Source organism: Pygocentrus nattereri, chromosome 10, assembly GCF_015220715.1.
Source record: "Pygocentrus nattereri isolate fPygNat1 chromosome 10, fPygNat1.pri, whole genome shotgun sequence".
Lineage (NCBI taxonomy): Eukaryota > Metazoa > Chordata > Actinopteri > Characiformes > Serrasalmidae > Pygocentrus > Pygocentrus nattereri.
This window is the reverse complement of record NC_051220.1, coordinates 42,471,206-42,482,718: the sequence shown is the minus strand read 5'-3', so window position 1 is coordinate 42,482,718 and position 11,513 is coordinate 42,471,206.

Here is an 11,513-nt window from a genome sequence, read left to right as displayed (position 1 = left end):
GATCAGAAATATTCACTAAGAAGTCGACGTTTGTGCTTTTAAAACCAAATGTTGAGGAGTATAGTCCTTGGATGTTCCAAGAGCATTATACACCTGTGTGGATAATGATGTTGTCTGGTGTACCTAACTATGCAGGGTAACGCAGTTCATCTGCTGCTTGGGTTGTGGGTGAGGTTTCCTACTCTGTGTGTTTGAAACATCTGTCCATGAGTAGAGCTGTTTTGGGAGGCTGAATAAGTCGACCTGGCATGTGATGTTGTGAACGGTGCAAAACAGGAAGACATAGAGGGGCTGGAGGGGAATCCTGTAGGTTGTTGTATGTAGAGGGCTTATTATGTGGAGCATTGGAGGGGCGGAGCTATGGCCCACTCCCTAGAGTGCTGGATGGGTGGAGCTCTGGCCCACTCCCTAGAGTGCTGGAGGGGTGGAGCTATGGCCCACTTAATACAGTGCTGGAGGGGTGGAGCTATGGCCCACTCCCTAGAGTGCTGGAGGGGTGGAGCTATGGCCCACTCAATACAGTGCTGGAGGGGCAGAGCTCTGGCCCACTCAATACAGTGCTGGAGGAGTGGAGCTCTGGCCCACTCCATACAGTGCTGGAGGGGCAGAGCTCTGGCCCACTCAATACAGTGCTGGAGGGGTGGAGCTCTGGCCCACTCCCTAGAGTGCTGGAGGGTTGGAGCTATGGCCCACTCCATACAGTGCTGGAGGGGCAGAGCTCTGGCCCACTCAATACAGTGCTGGAGGAGTGGAGCTCTGGCCCACTCAATACAGTGCTGGAGGAGTGGAGCTCTGGCCCACTCCATACAGTGCTGGAGGGGCAGAGCTCTGGCCCACTCAATACAGTGCTGGAGGAGTGGAGCTCTGGCCCACTCCATACAGTGCTGGAGGAGTGGAGCTCTGGCCCACTCAATACAGTGCTGGAGGAGTGGAGCTCTGGCCCACTCCATACAGTGCTGGAGGGGTGGAGCTATGGCCCACTCAATACAGTGCTGGAGGAGTGGAGCTCTGGCCCACTCAATACAGTGCTGGAGGAGTGGAGCTCTGGCCCACTCCATACAGTGCTGGAGGGGTGGAGCTATGGCCCACTCAATACAGTGCCGGAGGGGCGGAGCTCTGGCCCACTCCATAGAGTGCTGGAGGGGTGGAGCTCTGGCCCACTCCCTAGAGTGCTGGAGGGGTGGAGCTATGGCCCACTCAATACAGTGCTGGAGGGGCGGAGCTCTGGCCCACTCCCTAGAGTGCTGGAAGGGTGGAGCTATGGCCCACTCAATACAGTGCTGGAGGGGCGGAGCTCTGGCCCACTCCCTAGAGTGCTGGAGGGGTGGAGCTCTGGCCCACTCAATACAGTGCTGGAGGAGTGGAGCTCTGGCCCACTCCCTAGAGTGCTGGAGGGGTGGAGCTATGGCCCACTCAATACAGTGCTGGAGGGGTGGAGCTCTGGCTCACTCCACAGAGTGCTGGAGGGGTGGAGCTCTGGCTCACTCCACAGAGTGCTGGAGGGGTGGAGCTATGGCCCACTCAATACAGTGCTGGAGGAGTGGAGCTCTGGCCCACTCCACAGAGTGCTGGAGGGGTGGAGCTCTGGCTCACTCCACAGAGTGCTGGAGGGGTGGAGCTCTGGCTCACTCCACAGAGTGCTGGAGGGGTGGAGCTCTGGCCCACTCCACAGAGTGCTGGAGGGGTGGAGCTCTGGCTCATTCCACAGAGTGCTGGAGGGGTGGAGCTCTGGCTCACTCCACAGAGTGCTGGAGGGGTGGAGCTCTGGCTCACTCCACAGAGTGCTGAAGGGGTGGAGCTATGGCCCACTCCACAGAGTGCTGAAGGGGTGGAGCTCTGGCTCACTCCACAGAGTGCTGGAGGGGTGGAGCTCTGGCTCACTCCACAGAGTGCTGGAGGGGTGGAGCTCTGGCTCACTCCACAGAGTGCTGGAGGGGTGGAGATCTGGCTGTTTTCCACTGTTCTCAGTCTTTTGTGTAGAGAGTGTCTGTGCAGTATCTTGTCGTATCTCTTTCAATTTGTCTGACGTTTTCCTGAGTCTCTGTCTTGTGCTGAGTTAGTTCGGCTCTTAGTTGTTGAATAATGTCGTTTTCAGCAAGTTTGTTTTCTTTCATTTCCATTACCTCGACCTCTAGCAGGGAGAGGCAGTCCTGAATGTGTCTGACTGTTGTAGGTGTTCTGCTGGTACCGGTTGGGTCCGTTAGAACGGTTCTGGGGCCTGTGTGTGGGGCAGACGTCCCATCACTACATTCTGCTGTAGGGGGTGGCGTGACTTCAGTCTTTGAAAGTTCTGTTCAAATCTTTCAAGATTTGTTTCTGACCCTTGAATCTCACTGGCATTTTATTTTGCCCATGTTAGCAAAGAAAAAGTGAAATTAGGGAGAAAGAGAGAAAGACAGAGACGGAGAGAAAGAAGAGAGAGAAACAGAGAAAGAATGATAACATATAATAGACATGAAGAGAGAGAATAGGAAGAAAAAGAGGAACAAGATGAAGAAAATAGAGAGAAAGCAGACAGATAGAGAGAGAGAGAAAGAAAGAAGTTAGGAGAAGAGAAAGAAAGAGTGTAAAAAACAGAACAAGAAGGGATAAGAAGGAAAATAGAGATTAGAGAAGAAGAGAAGAGGAAAAGAGAGAGAGAGAAAGGAAACAAAGAAACAGAGAAGAGAGTGAGAACTAATGAAGGAGAAACAGAGGGAGAAGATTGAAACAGAAATAATAAAGGAGAAGAGACAGAAACTGAAAGAATGAGATGAGACAGACAGAAAAAAATAGAGAGAAAGTGAATCAGAGAGAGAAAGACAAAAAAGCAAAACACTGAAAAACAGGATGAGGGGAGAGAGAGAGAGAGAGAGAGAGAGAGAGAGAGGGAGGAAAGAAAGGAAAAACAAAGGAAGAGAAAGGGAAAGAAAGAAAACGAGAGGAAAAGAGAATAAAGGAAATGGAAGGAAAGTAAAGAAAGGAAAGGAAAAGGAAGGAGAGTAAAGGAAAAGATAGGAAAAGAGAGGAGAGTAAAGGAAAAGAGAGGAAAGTAAAGGAAAAGATAGGAAAAGAGAGGAGAGTAAAGGAAAAGAGAGGAGAGTAAAAGAAAAGAGAGGAAAAGAGAGGAGAGTGAAGGAAAAGAGAGGAAAAGAGAGGAGAGTAAAGGAAAAGAGAGGAGAGTAAAGGAAAAGAGGAAAAGAGAGGAGAGTTCAGGAAAAGAGAGGAAAAGAGAGGAGAGTAAAGGAAAAGAGAGGAAAAGAGAAGAGTAAAGGAAAAGAGGAAAAGAGAGGAGAGTAAAGGAAAAGAGAGGAAAAGAGGAAAAGAGAGGAGAGTAAAGGAAAAGAGAGGAAAAGACAGGAAAAGAGAGGAGAGTAAATGAAAAGAGAGGAAAAGAGAAGAGAGTAAAGGAAAAGAGGAAAAGAGAGGAGAGTAAAGGAAAAGAGAGGAAAAGACAGGAAAAGACAGGAAAAGAGAGGAAAAGAGAGGAAAAGAGGAAAAGAGAGGAGAGTAAAGGAAAAGAGAGGAAAAGACAGGACAAGAGAGGAGAGGAAAAGAGAGGAGAGTAAGGGAAAGAGAGGAAAAGAGAGGAAAAGAGGAAAAGAGAGGAGAGTAAAGGAAAAGAGAGGAAAAGAGAGGAGAGTAAAGGAAAAGAGAGGAAAAGAGAGGAGAGTAAAGGAAAAGAAAGGAAAAGAGAGGAGAGTAAAGGAAAAGAGAGGAAAAGAGAGGAAGCCTGAGTGAAGCCGCTCACAATCCAACGGACGCACATCAGCGCTGAGAGAAACTCAGAGCCATTTTAGTCTCAGCACAACATGAAAAATCACATCCATCAGAGTAAAACCAGCGTTTCAGCCCATTTCCTGCGTTTGAAGCTGCTCGGCTGCTGCGTTACATTTGCTTTTGGCCCAAAAAACTCAAAATTGGACTTTATGACTCGCCAAATGTGTGACTCACCAACCTTCCTCCACCCATTTACTCCACCCTGAGAGGGACGAAGAGACGAGGCCTGGAGAAACGTCGCTTTCTGTGACGTAATCAGCTGCAGTCGTGCGGCGGAGCTGCTGCCGCGGGTTTGACCCCAAACTGCTTCGGTGGCAAAGAGGAAGATCATTAGTTTCACATAGAGACACCGGAACATCTCCTCCAGCACAGCTCCAGAGCTGCTACCTCCTACTGCCACTACAGCAGGTCTTTAAACAGGATCTGTGAAGCTCATCTCAAAGGTTCCTCCAGGGTTCTTTCGTAAAGAAAACGGTTCTATGTAGAACTGTTACTGTAATGCTTTGTTCATAGGACGTCCTGCAAGTTCAACCAACAAACGACAACTTATATTATAATAAGACCGTGTTGGAGCAGTTTTGGCGTCACTCCATTGGCTGTCTCTTTTCGAAGAAATGTTTCCTCTAGTTTTTAACCTTCATACATTCACACACCTTCATACATTTGTGAGCGCTGGTAGATGGTGTTCCAAATCCAGCTTTCAGATCATTGAATGCGAACCTGCTCCATATTCCACGTTCATTCATGCGCCAAAGATCTGGAACACATTACCATCAAACATCTGTCGGAGTCCTGCTGTCAGTGTTTTTAAAAACATGTTTATTTACAAAGTAAAAGCAGCAAAAGAAGATGAAAAAAAAATGATACAGACCAAAAATAATAAATAATATAAAATAAGAAATAGAAAAAGAAAAAAAAGATAAAAATGCAACAAGAAAATAAAAGTAATAGTTTTAACTGTAATATTACCATAACTTTTATTTTTTTTGTTGCATTTTTATCACGTTTTAAATTTTTTGATTTATTATTTTATATTATTCGTTTATTATTTTTGGTCTGTATCTTTTTATCATCTTCCTCTGCTGCTTTTACTTTGTATTGTGAAGCACGTTGATGGTTTTTAATGTATGACCTTACATGTTACATAAATAAACATTATTATTATTATTATTGTTGTTGTTGTTGTTGTTATTATCAACCATGAACATTCAAAGAACCCTACGATTAAAGGGTTCTTTGCATGATGAAATGCTTCTTCAGATGGATGGACAATCTGCTGTAGATGTTTCTACACACCACCAAAAATAGCTCTTCTGTGTATCCAAGCTTCACATTGCAAACAAAAGCAGAACCCCTTTTTGGTGCTATTTAGAACACTTTCCAAAAAGAACCATCTACAGCACAGCAGTGTCCATCAATCTGAAGAACCCAAAGTACCCTTTGATCATGCAGTTCTTCAACTTCATGAAGCTCTTTAATGTTCATGGTTCTATATTGGACCGTTTCTTTGCTAAAGAACCCATGAAGTACATGATCTGTACGTCTCTATTTATTAGAGCTCCTATGCCTTTAAGCCCCGCCTCCTGCCGAGCACAGCCTGCTTTAAACATTTCAAACCTTTATATCCCAACATGATAAGGCAGATCCCAAAATAGGGCAGCTTTTAAACAGGTCATCTCTGCTTTACTCGTCCGCCACACAGCCCAACTGACAACAAAGGACTTTTATTCTGACATGCTTTTAAGAAAGAGTGGGCAGGGTGTTGCATCAGAAGACCCCAAGTGACCCTTATGGTGCAATGAGAAAGTCTGTAGCCCTCTCACACATACAGGACAGGGTAAAGGGTTCTATAAGGGAGTAAGAACAAACACTAGATCACACAACTTTCCCGTTTTGGTAAATAACTTTAACACTTTAAAACTGCGGCGCCACCTTTTCTAGTGGAGTAAAAATCAGAATTTGTAGCGTTAAATTCATTTAAAGTAAATTCTGTCTTCTTTGTCTAATTCAGAATTCAGGCAATGTGTGCAGATCATACGAATGCCGTGCTCATCATATATGTATTTTATAGACATGCGACACTATTAGGAAAAAGTGGGTTGCATTTAATTGTCATGTAATTGAGCTGAAATGTCCTAACCTTTCATTAAGACTTTATTTATTACATATTTCCTGACATAACCAATGCATAATCATAGTCGTATGCCAAGTTTTGAACACTCCTGGTGAAATTTAGTTTATTTTATACATAAAAATCTTCTATAGAAATGGCATCATCATTTTTTGCAGATTTTTAGTCCACGATTTTTATTGTCCACTGCTTTGCCGGCCTTCTGGACAGTTTTGACCACCACTGGGCTTCATGTTGTACAAGCCTAAATGAACTGACTGTCCTGATGCTGCTGCTGCTGTTTTCTATCCGGTGTCGACCAGAGGAGGATGGGTTCCCCCTTTTGAGTCTTGGTTCCTCTCGAGATTTCTTCATTTTGCTCTTAGGGAGTTTTTCATTGCCACTGTCACCATTGGCAACACTTATGGGGGCTGGACACAGGTTGAGGGTCCAAGAGGGAAAGTCTGTGCAGAATTAAGGGCCAGTTCGGGACCCCAAAGCAGCCTGATGTTCAAAAAGTTGGTTGGTTAGTGTAGTGGTTAACACCTTTGCCTTCTACGCTGTAGACTGGGGTTCAATCCCCCACCAGGGCAAACACCCTACACTACACCAATAAGGGTCCTTGGGCAAGACTCCAAACACCACCTTGGCCTCCCTGTGTAAAATGATCACATTGTAAGTCGCTCTGGATAAGAGCGTCAGCAAATTGCCGTAAATGTAAATGTAAAAAGATTCTTCCAATTTCAAAGCACTATATTTTTACAACCTTGAGGCGCCTATAGGAACCAATCACACTCCAACTGTAAGAGGGGGTCATAGAGTTCCTGACTGGCTCCTTCAGTCTGAGAGGAGATGAGACCCTTGAGCAGAACGTTCTGCGTTCTCCACGTCAATAAGCGTGAATCCGTCAGAACTGAGCAGCCTGATTTTCATCAGCAGTGAAGCTCCAGCAGCTCAGAGCGTTCGGCGCTGGTTCCACAGCACTGGATGATCTCCGAAATCCCACTGAAAGAGCCGTGAGAGCAGCGACGCCCGACACGCTCAGTCCAGTCTGGGATGAGTTTGACTGTGGTGTTGATGTGTCGTCCGTCCAGCTGGAGGAGGTTCAGACTGAGACCTTATTAGAATTACATAATAAACTTTATGATCATTTAAACCGTTTACAGCTCACTGCATTGATCTGTAACGATTTACAGGAGAAATCAATAATTTTGAAATTGGATGAGTCTTTTTGAATCACTTTGTTTTTTATTAACCATTATTTCTTCCGCTCTGCGCGTGTTGCGTTGTTAAATCTCAATATGTGACTGTTTTGCGCGACACAATCGGTTATCACACTAAATTTCAACAATCTGATTCGCCACAGCTCAGCTCATTTGCATAATGTTCCTCTAAGAATAAGAGAGGTGGATTGATGTGTCAGTTACGTGTATATCGCCTCTCTCGGGAGCAAAACCTCGTATCTCCCTTTTTGTTGTTTTCTCAGTTTTTGACATCATTTGAAAATGCCTGTTGTCCTTTACGTTGTGTGTAAATTCCAAAGGACACGGCCCAGAATTATTTGGGAAAAAAAGTCTGGTTCCATGGACTTACATTAAAAGTAAAGTATGTTTTTCTGTTTTCCTGTAAAGTCACCGTTTTGGAGATAATGAGGTTTTTTTCCGACAGCAGTGATACGTTGTTGTCTCTCGCCTCGTTATACCACCGTATGACATGTTCTGTTTCATGTAAATAAGCCAAAGAAAGAGGTCAATCCTTGTGCATGACATCATTATGTCCCTCGTGCAAGGAAAACCCTGGCTGTGTAGTGGAATGTTTGCCCAGAGCAGAACGTCATCCAGAGTCCTCGGCATACAAGAGAGATTTGTGTTCATCACATACTGCATGCTATGCTTACAGTGTGTAATAGGCCATTTCCAGCTCAGCCATCCTGCATTTAACCGCTGAAGGCCTCACTAATTATCTGATGAGTTGAGTCAGGTGTGCGTAATGAGGCAGTGTGCCTCCAAGACCATACTCCGGTGACCTCGCCCTTCATCAGTGGTCCATCTGTGACCACAGCGAGTGAAAGTGCAGGGTGGGGGTTTCTAATAAAGTGGCTGGTGTGTGTATTCCACGATGTAATGAAGCCCATTAATAATGCTTAGCATTCATAACACATGACTCTCAATATTAGCCCCAGAAATGAATCCAATCTGAGTTTCATTCTGAAAAAGGCAGCAGATCCTGTGATACTGATGGAAAGTGCAGATTTGCTTTGATTACAGACTGGATGTGAGGAAGGACGGGTATACGGGAGAGGAAATGTGGTTTATTTTGGTACATGAAAAGAAAGGAGCATATAAATAGAGCAGAGAATGAATGGAGCGCTCACAGGCAGACAGCAAGTACACTATTATAAAATACTATAAAAAATGAAATGAAATTCTGAAAAACGTTTACATCCAGAATGAAGATCTAATACAATTAACATCCATTATGGAGGTTCAGACACTCAGACTGTGATTAATCAGGTTTAGATACTCAGACTGTGATTAATCCAGGTTCAGATACTCAGACTGTGATTAATCCAGGTTTAGATACTCAGACTGTGATTAATCAGGTTTAGATTCTCAGACTGTGATTAATCCAGGTTCAGATACTCAGACTGTAATTAATCCAGGTTTAGATACTCAGACTGTGATTAATCCAGGTTCAGATACTCAGACTGTGATTAATCCAGGTTTAGATGCTCAGACTGTGATTAATCCAGGTTTAGATGCTCAGACTGTGATTAATCCAGGTTTAGATACTCAGACTGTGATTAATCCAGGTTCAGATACTCAGACTGTGATTAATCCAGGTTTAGATGCTCAGACTGTGATTAATCCAGGTTTAGATACTCAGGCTGTGATTAATCCAGGTTTAGATACTCAGACTGTAAATTATCCAGGTTTAGATACTCAGACTGTGAATTATCCAGGTTTAGATACTCAGACTGTGAATTATCCAGGTTTAGATACTCAGACTGTGATTAATCAGGTTTAGATACTCAGACTGTGATTAATCCAGGTTTAGATACTCAGACTGTGATTAATCCAGGTTTAGATACTCAGGCTGTGATTAATCCAGGTTCAGATACTCAGACTGTGATTAATCCAGGTTTAGATACTCAGACTGTGAATTATCCAGGTTTAGATACTCAGACTGTGAATTATCCAGGTTTGGATACTCAGACTGTGAATTATCCAGGTTTAGTTACTCAGGCTGTGATTAATCCAGGTTTAGATACTCAGACTGTGAATTATCCAGGTTTGGATACTCAGACTGTGATTAATCCAGGTTCTGATATTCAGACTGTGACTAATCCAGGTTTAGATTCTCAGACTGTGATTAATCCAGGTTTAGATTCTCAGACTGTGATTAATCCAGGTTCTGATATTCAGACTGTGACTAATCCAGGTTTAGATTCTCAGACTGTGACTAATCCAGGTTTAGATTCTCAGACTGTGATTAATCCAGGTTTAGATTCTCAGACTGTGATTAATCCAGGTTTAGATACTCAGGCTGTGACTAATCCAGGTTTAGATTCTCAGACTGTGATTAATCCAGGTTTAGATTCTCAGGCTGTGACTAATCGAGGTTTAGATTCTCAGGCTGTGATTAATCCAGGTTTATATACTCAGGCAGTGATTTCTGAATACAGTATGTTGAGATGATGTACGTGTTTGTTAAACTTTAATTTAAAATTTAATACACAGCATCAGATTATCAACAACAAACAAAATAGTCCTTTATGAATCTTGTGGTGGTTGTTGTCAGTAGTTATTCTCAAATTTTACAGTATTGTCAACTAGCAAGATGAGGGTCCTCCAAACAATCCTGCTTAGTGCCCCCAGTAGGCCAGAGGCAGCCCTGTCACCTGTCCTCTGGCTTCATAATGTTTTTTTGTTTGGTTTTCTACAGAAGCATGTGGGTTCATACACCTGGTAAAATGCCTGAGATCCTAATGGCTTTTCAGTTTTCTGAATATTTTAATTATCAGGCTTGTAGAATATTTTCGAATATTTGTTACAACCCTAAGTAATTAACACCCCCCCCCCCCCCCCGCCCCTTGTGAGGGGTGCTGTAGACAGGATGGCAGGTGAAAGTATGTAACGCATCAGTGCGAGTTAGTGGAGCGGGGTTTTTTATTCCCATCACGTTGCTGTGCTGCAGGTAATGAATGCAGAAGCCTGCGACTAACAGCTCCAGCCGTAAGTGGCAGCAGATTGATTGCTGCTGCGAATCAGAGATGGCTTTGCTTGCACTCATCCTGCAGAATAGAATAATGTTTCTCATCACAACGGATAATCTCCCCGCCGTCCTCTCCCCTCCGAGCGGCCGGAGCGCCGGCGCAGCTCAGCAGCGTTCCCTCAGAGAGAGGAGCAGGGAGGAGAGAGGGAGGAAGAATGAAACAGGGACTCTATCACAGCACAATGAAGAGGAAGGAGAGAAAAACAACACATGACGGACGTTTGCTCGACCTCCCTGTGATCCTCCTTATAGCAGATGAAGAGAGGGAGGGCTGCGTTAGTCCTGTCTGTCACTTCTCTCCGCTGAAGAACAGAGGAACGAACGGAAAAGCCCGGCAAAGTAAACAGCCGTGATCCATCATCCAGAAAAATAGATCTTCTCCATCTTTTCGGTCCTGTGACCCAGTTCATCTCACTTAACCTTTAGAAGTCACAGTTACGCTCCTAAAAATGCCTTAGAAGAACCACTCTTTCTCCTCTGAAGAACCCTCCAGCGGATGCTTCTTTGAAGAGCTATTTTTGTAAATACAAACATTGTGATCTTTTAAAGTGTAAACAACCTCCTGCTGATGTAAACGTGCTGCAGCGTTTAACCCTTTACTGCGCGCACTGTGAGAGCAATTTAAAAAGCTATTCAGTTTAATTTTTTGCTGCAGAAAATGGTCCTTGATTTATTTTTTCAGACCGTTTAATAATTTCAAAGGCTTTAAAATTAACAACAACAACAACAACAATAATAATAATGGAATATGTTGCCTTGAGCCAGCCTTGTGCGACAATGGGAAGAAGTGGTATAGAGCCATGTTCTCTGAAGTGCTGAGACTTGGTTTGTGACTGGCTAAATCCATTCCATTGTAACACAGTGTTGCTTCTGGGCAAAGAAAATGATGCTGACTGTTAAAGAAGAGGCTTAAATGTGCTGACTAAGAGAAAGTATGACCAAGTACATGCTTTATATTCACTTACTCAAACTCTTCCCCTTATTGTTGACCCTATCATTGTCTTTAAATATATAACATGTTATTGTAAAGTGAGCAAAATGACTTTGTTGCCCTGAGGCAACATTGTGCAATAGAGGGTTAAGGGCTTTTCCGCAATGTACATTCAAAAAGCCGTTTTTTTTTTTTTTTTCCTAAAGAACTTTTCCATGTGTGGTTCTTTAAAGAAGCATTTTTGTAAATAAAAACGTGTGACTGCAGAACATTTTGGACAATTTAAAGATTGTCCTCATTAAATATGTTTAAAATTATTTACCAACATCCAGGCAAGCAACCACGTTTTCAGTGGTCCTCAGCCTGGGACCCTCCAACAGTCCATACTGTCACTTCTTAACAGCAAATTCAGTAGTTCAGCAACTACTAACCCTTTAA